This window comes from Miniopterus natalensis, chromosome 19 (genome assembly GCF_054644295.1).
Source record: "Miniopterus natalensis isolate mMinNat1 chromosome 19, mMinNat1.hap1, whole genome shotgun sequence".
Taxonomy (NCBI): Eukaryota; Metazoa; Chordata; class Mammalia; order Chiroptera; family Miniopteridae; genus Miniopterus; species Miniopterus natalensis.
In genome coordinates, this window is record NC_142099.1 from 18,514,906 (window position 1) to 18,522,209 (window position 7,304).

Sequence of the window (7,304 nt, forward strand, 5' to 3'; positions counted from 1 at the left end):
GCAATATTAATGATGAGAGAGTCATTAATCAGCTGCCTCCTGCACACCCCTCGCTGGGGATCGAGCCTGCAACGCTGGCAGGTGCCCTGACTGGGAATCGAACCATGGTCTCCTGGATCCTAGGTCGATGCTCAACTGCTGAGCCACGCCCAGCCGGGCCCTTGATGCATTTTAGCTAACCCTGATTTATATTACTTTAATGTTCATTAAACCTCTGCATTCCTTTATTTTTTCCATTTTATTTTAACAAAATAAAATTTGATGTTGCTCTTCCTTCAAGGAACTAAATCAAAACACTTCTGTCCCTTTCTGACTATATTCTCTCTCTATTTCTCCTACCCCATGACTTACTGTGAAACCCCTAAATTCCTTTGCCAGCTCCAGCCCTGAGCTCTTCTGTCGAACTGGAGTTTTCTTCAACTACTAGTCTCCCCTGTTTTTGCCAAAATTCAGCACAGTATGTTAGTTAGCTGGACGTAATTCCATTTTGCTTCCTCATATTTCACACAATCTTTGATTCAAAGTTAATATTTTCTTCTCTTTCTACCCCCTCCCCCCTCCCCCACCCTCAATTCACAGGCTCAGCGACAGCACCTGCTTCACAGAAACAAGGCTGGTCCTGTTCTGAATCTCTGGTCTCTCTTTAAGACCCTAACGGAGGTCCACGGCCCCTCTTCCTGACACTCGCTGGAGTGAAAGGAGGCACACAGGAGGAAAACGGCGCAGGCAGAACAGTTCCCTCTTTGGGAAGCGGGACACCCCCACCCCCCTTAATCTCTCCCCAGAAGTTCTTCTTGCCTTTTGTCTTCACAATCCTGGTTTGGGGACAGAATAGTTCAAGATTTAGCTGTTCATGGTCTCTAAATCTGTTTCCCTCTCTACCCTCCTGAGTCTTTCCTCTTCCCTGGATGTCTCAGTCCCCCCCCCCACAGTAACACACACACACACACAGAGTAACACACACACAGTAACATACACACAGTCACACACACAGTCACACACACACACACACACACACACACACACACACACACACACACCTGGGGGCTCGTTTCTAATTAATTCAGGACCCAGAAGCTAAAATACACAAAACAGCTGCATAAAACCTCAGACTAGAAGGAGAATGACTCAGACGGGCTCCCATCTCCGGAGGTTCTAGTTACGCAAACAGAACGGTCTGGGACAAGCGGTTATTGTAACCCTGCAAGACCAGAAGGAGAGCTCGTTCGCTCCCAAGCTTCTCCCCGTGCGCCGGCCTCTCTCCGGCTCCCGCCACGACCGTCCCCAGCCGCCTCCTCCGCGGCCAGAAGTGCGCGCCGCAGGCGGGAGGGTTCCCGCGCTGGTCCCCTCCCGCCCGCCGACCTGCGGAGACGCGGAGAGGCGCCGGGCCCGCCCCCTGCCGGGCCGCCCGCCAATGGGCGCGCGCGGGGACAGGGGCGCTGCCTCCCATTGGCTGCCGGCCTGCGTGCATGGGCAGGGAGCGAGCGGGGAGCGAGCCAGGCAGGCCGGCAGCATTGTTATCTTAAGACGCCGCTCGGGTGTCGGAGGCTGCAGGTGACACCGCCGAGGCGCGGGCGCCGAGTCCGAGCGGGGACGCGCGGCTGCGGCCCGGGCTGGAACCCGCCCGCCTCGGAAGCTGCCGGCGGCGGCTGGGGCAGCGCGTCCGCTGCGGGGAGCATCCCGTGCGCCCTGGCCCGGGGATGGGCACCTGCCGGGCGGCGCGGGCGCGGGGACCGGTCTGCGGGCAGCCGGGCGAGCTCTGAAGCCCGAGGAACGAGCTTTGCCCGTGATTTCGGGAGGGAGAGAGCGCGGGCGAATCCCTCTAGAGTTGCCGGGAAGGAGAGATCGGGGCTCCCCGTCGGCGCACGGGCAGGGGGCGCCCCGGTCGGGCGCTGTACTTTCCTTCCCTCCCCACCCGCGCGCGCCCCGGCCCAGCGCCCAGGCTCCGCGTCCAGCCCGCTTTGGGCGCCGGGGATCGCGGCTGCCGAGCGGGAAGGCGGCCGGCGAGGGGTCCGGCGGCCAAGCCTGGAGCAAGGGGATTTGAAAGAAGACTTCCTTTCGCTCTCACGCGCGGAACGGGAGGCATTCGCGTTTCCCCAAAAGAGAAAGAGCCACAAGAAACCATGAAGTAGAAACTTTGGAAAGCTGCCACTGGAGATGTTGCACGAAAACCTGGGATCTTTCAGGAGTCTCCTGCCAGTCGGCGGAGGTGCGGGGAGCAGCTGATACAGCCAGGAGGGCTCTCCAAGGATCCAAGGTAACAGCCAGGGTCTGGGTGGCTTTCCTCTGTCCCCTTTCCGGTGTCCTCTCCGTGTGTTCCTCGGCAAGGGGATCATTTGCGCCCCCCTCGCCTACAGCCCTGTTGCCCTGGTGCCTGGCAGGTGCAGGCAGAAGGACCGAGCCCATCTGCTGGTGTCGTTTGGCGGAGCTGAGCAGTGCACTTCGGGGTTTAGCTGGAGATGGCCCTGTCCCTGCTGCCTGGTGTGCATGGCTGCCACCAGCTTGGGCACTCTGCCTGACCTATATCCCATCTGCCTGGTCTGAGTCCTCAAACTTAGTGCAACTCCCATTAGCTTCAGAAAATCCCAGCGGGCTGCGTAATTGCAGAAGATGCCGAGGAATCCTACCTGCTGAGCTGAGGCTGTAGATGGCTCACTATGTTTGAGGAAGATCCCAAAGAGCCGAGGCGGTGCTACATCTACATTCACATGTTCCTAGAGCTCCGTGACATGCCTGTAGAGGCCTGTCTCTTTCTCCCATGCACATGCCGCTAAGAAAAAAAAAATTCTGAAGAGTGAACCCTGTAGGCTGGAAATAGTCTCCCCAGGGTGGTGGCAGGAGCCCATTGATTGAGTTGAGCCTGGCTGCACGCTGGAGGGGGAGGGGGATGCTGACATTATCTAACCATCTCTCTCCCTGGTTTTGGGGATCGCCCGAGTACACAGTCTAATGCTGCCTGTGGTGCGTGCGTTTGTGTGTATGTGTCTGTGCTCACAGCTGTATGTAGGAAGCGGGCTGCCCAGGGAAGAACCATGCATGTGCGGCTTGCTGCCCAGGCCCCAGATGCCAAGTGCTCCTTCCTGGTAGGAGCCCGAACTTGGGAGCTGCTGTCCCAGCCCAGAGGAGGTTTCTCTTCACCTAGCAGTCCCTCTGCCTGGTACATATTTATCCAGGGTATATAGACCTAAGCCAAATAGTAACTAATAATCAAGCTAACGTACTGTAACGTGATTGAACAGACCCTCTGTAGAGATCTGTGTGTGCTCTTCCTAGCCCTGGGAGCCGGTGCCCTGAGCAGGAAGAAGTGTTTCATGAAAAGGAGAGCAATTAAAACAGGGCTCCTTATAGCCAGGCAGCCTGGGCCTCATCCTGCAGGGACAATATATGTCAGCATAGACCAATCAGGAGGTTAAAAGGTATGTTGTCAGTCAAGTATTCCTGCCTCTGTCCTTCCTCAGACACGGGCGTGTGGAAGGGACTCTCTCTGACCGTGCTCTCTCCAACGCATGCAATGCCAGCATTAACCAGGCAGCTCAAGTATTTCACAGAATCCCCTGGGGGGCAGTCTGATGACATCAGGCAACAGCGAAGGGATGCTGGAGTTGGTGTGTTTTCCCGTTTGATTTCACACAGTTGTGTGCATGTTATTTGTTTAAGGCAGGACTCTCGGAGTTCCCTCTCAGCCAGAATAAGTTGCTATGCAGCACTGGGGGCATGGCCAAGCAATGCTACCACAGTGGGCCTGGCATCTTACCAATGTCGCTGCTGCTGCTCCTGTGGGGAAAGATGCATGCTTTCTTTGCTTCCTGAGGAGGGATATGATTTGGGTAGGTGCAGAGCATGGGCACTGAGATGTTTGAGGGAAAGGTAGCAAATGTCAGACCACGGAGCGCAGCTGCATCCAAAGGGTTTGGCAGCTGGGCTGCAGGCATGGGGAAGACAGGAGCATCCCTGACTCTGGCCTCTCCCTCCTCACCAAACATGGGGCCAGCTTGTCTCCCAGAATGGGGTGATGTGTGTTGCAGCGTGGGCACAGAGGCGGAGAGGAGGGAAGGGCTGGGTAGGGAGGAGGGCTCCTGCTCTGTTAGCACTGGGCCAGTCGCAAGGAAGGGGAGCATCTTCTCTTTGGCCCTTAAAGATGGTCCTCAGGGTGTTCCTTTCTGGCCTCCTAACAGGTTGTTTACTGAGCAAGGCCAGAGGGCGAAGAACATCCCTGCGTCATTGACTCCTTCTGATCCCCTTTCCCCAGGCACAAGGGTAGCCACTGGGGAGCATCACATCAAAGAGATCCCCTCTGGGGACAGTGCTCCAAAATCCCTCCTGGGCTCACAAACAAGAGGTAATCTGGAGGGACTGGAGACATCTGCGTGGGCACTTTCTGCTGACTGGGATGCTCAGTGTTGAGGTTTCCCGGTTAGTGGTTTGTTTTCCCCACTGTGCAATGTATTTTTGGCAATTCAAGTCTTTCTCTTAAATAAGACCTCGTCTGTGTCTTATAGTGGCATCCCTTTCCAGAGGGCTGGGGGCATCATAGGGAGCTCATCTAATTAATCCTCACATGGCTTATTGTCTCATTAATCTTTGATTACCCTGAGAAGTGGAGCTAGAATGATTTTAATCTCCTTCTTGGAAAAGCAAGGGCAGAGGACCTCAGGAAGATGAACCAACTGCTCTACTCAGGGCAATTAAGGGAACCTACGGGGTGGGATGTGGGTCTCATCACTGCTAACCCAACCCCAGGCCCCACGACTTCTCCCGAGGACTGGCTTAATCTTGTGACTGCGATCGGATTCAACATTTCTGTACTCTACAGGAATGGGAGGTGGGCAGTGAGGGACAGCTTCTCCTCCAGCCCTGATCTAAGGGCTGTGAGGGGTCAAGTCTTCTAAGACCTTGCCTTTGCCCTCAATGATCTTACGGTCTAGTTAGGAAAATAAGCTTACATCTGGGAAAAGGTAAATGGAAATCTACATTCTAAGCAGCAGTTCAATACCAGAGATTCGTGAGGCTGACCTAATTAATCTAGGATTGATTTGTCCAGATAATGAGAGCTATCAGTATTGCAAGGAGGGACCATTTGTGTTGCGCCATGGGGGCTGGGCTGGGATTTGTTTGAAGAGGGAGAAATGGGGAGAGGACTCCAGCTGACAGAGAAGCTAAGGGCAGTGCAAGTTGAAAAGGCTGGAAACATCAGGCTTGCTGATTCCCTGGGGTTGTACCCGACGCCACTCCTCACTTGCATCCTGGGAAAACCATACCATTGGGTTAATTATTTGAAGCACATATTGGGCCTAGAGGAAGCTGCCCTGGGACCAGGCAGAGGACTGAAATGTTGGACATCTCATTAGGCATTGAAACTTACCTCGCCTTCCACCCACTCTCAAGCCTCATCTGTTCACTGTGGGAAAATAGAGCTCAAGGTCAGAGAGCTTATCCACACCATATCAGAAACCCTGGATGAAGATATTGAGGGAAAGCAGGCACAGGAGAACATGAGAAAATCGTTTCATATTTTAGAATCAGACTCTCCTAAGAGGGAACCTCGCTTTTCCTCCATTTCCTATTTCCCCACCCAGAAGTCCCTGTTGGGGTTAACTTAGAGCCTGCAAAACACCGAAGCCCTTAGGCATTTTGCATTGAGCAGGAGATTTTCAATCTTAAGATTCTTGAGCATGCTCATGTACATAACCTCTTGTCTCCCCCTCCTCTTTCCCTTTTAATAAAACATATGCTGTAGCAGCCACAAAGGAGACCACAAGAAGCAGAAGGAGTGGGTGCGGGATTGCCTGCAGCTGTACCCCCGGGTACTGTGGCTGCTCAGCTCAGCGGCAGAGGGAGAGGCAGCCTGCCAGCCTGGCCCGTGCCAAGGAAGGGCTGAGGGCTGCAGACCACCAGGAGACGGCTGTGACCTGTGACCGGGCAGCCACACTCATTGGCTCCAGCAGTGAGCCTGATCTCCTAGGGGAAAGGTCAAGGCAAAGCATAGGTGCCGAGAGAGAACTGCTGACACGACCACCCTATGCATCGGTCTCCACTGGGTTTGAGACATCTGTTCACCCTGCATGTCCCTGGTTGCTTGGGTGGCCCCATTCCAACATGGAAGAAGTCCCCCTCAGGCACTGAGAGTGGAATGACTTGCCTAAAGTCACAGCCTATTTGCTCCCAGGTCCAGAGGAAAGTCCCCAAGAACCCAGTCTGTTTGATTGTTTAGTCCCAGGCTTTTGCCCCGGGCACAAGTCCTGAGGGATTATGTACTTTCTCCTGAAAATCCTCGCCTTGGCCTTGTCACCTTTCTTTCTGGTGTTAAATGACCATGCAGCTGGATGGTGGGCCAGTGCCTTTTTTCTTAATCTTCACAAATATCCATGGCCATGTTTGGGGGCTAAGGTAGAGATCCAAGCCTATGTGAGTGTGGTTAGTGATTGTGGTTGAAGCTTCTTCTCTTTGGGAGTGAAGAGCCTGTCAGCTCAGACTGGGGGCTGCAGAGGGCAGGTCTCGCCTGGCCAATTAGGATGCAGTATGATCGCTCTCGAAACTGTCCCCTTGCCATGCAGATGGGAGTCTATTTGAATGCCGTGATGGCAGTGTGGAATCTTTAACAGCAAGTTCCATCTTTCCTTTTCCTGAAGCTCACATGAAATGCAAATATTTTTGGAGTGCTGGATTGAGCAGAGGGCCTGGGCAATGGGATCGCCCACAAGACTGAGCTCTAGCCTGCAGCGTGCAACCAATACGCTCGCCGCCAGCCACGTGCGGAGTGTGAGCTTGAATGTGGGCTGTAAGTGTAAAACACACAATGACGTTTGAAGACTTAGTTTTTAAAAAAGAAGGTAAAATATCTCATCAATAATGTTTAAATATTGATTACATACTTAAATGATTGGGTTAAATAAAATACATGAAGATTAGTTTCATCCATCTCTTTTTACTCCTTAATGTGACAACTAGAAAAGTTAAATATATAGGTGGCTTGCATTATATTTCTTTTCGACAGTGCTGGTCTAGGCCTTGCAAAGGCGTGAGACAGGAGGAGCCAGAGACATGAAAAGAGGGAGGGATGACTAGCAGCTCAGAGCATCTGGGCGTGTGTTTCTGGAGCCTAAAGTCAAAGAGGGCGCAGGTAGCTTACGTTGGCTTGTACTTGAGGGACCTTCTCAACTGACTCAGCCACCCAAGGCCTCTGAGGAGCACTGCAGCTGTCACCTCACACGCACACGATTAGCAGGGAGGCTGGCTGGAGACTGTATCCTAATATTTTTGAGTTTCTGCCTGACAGTAGAAATAACCAAGAAAATCATCTTTAG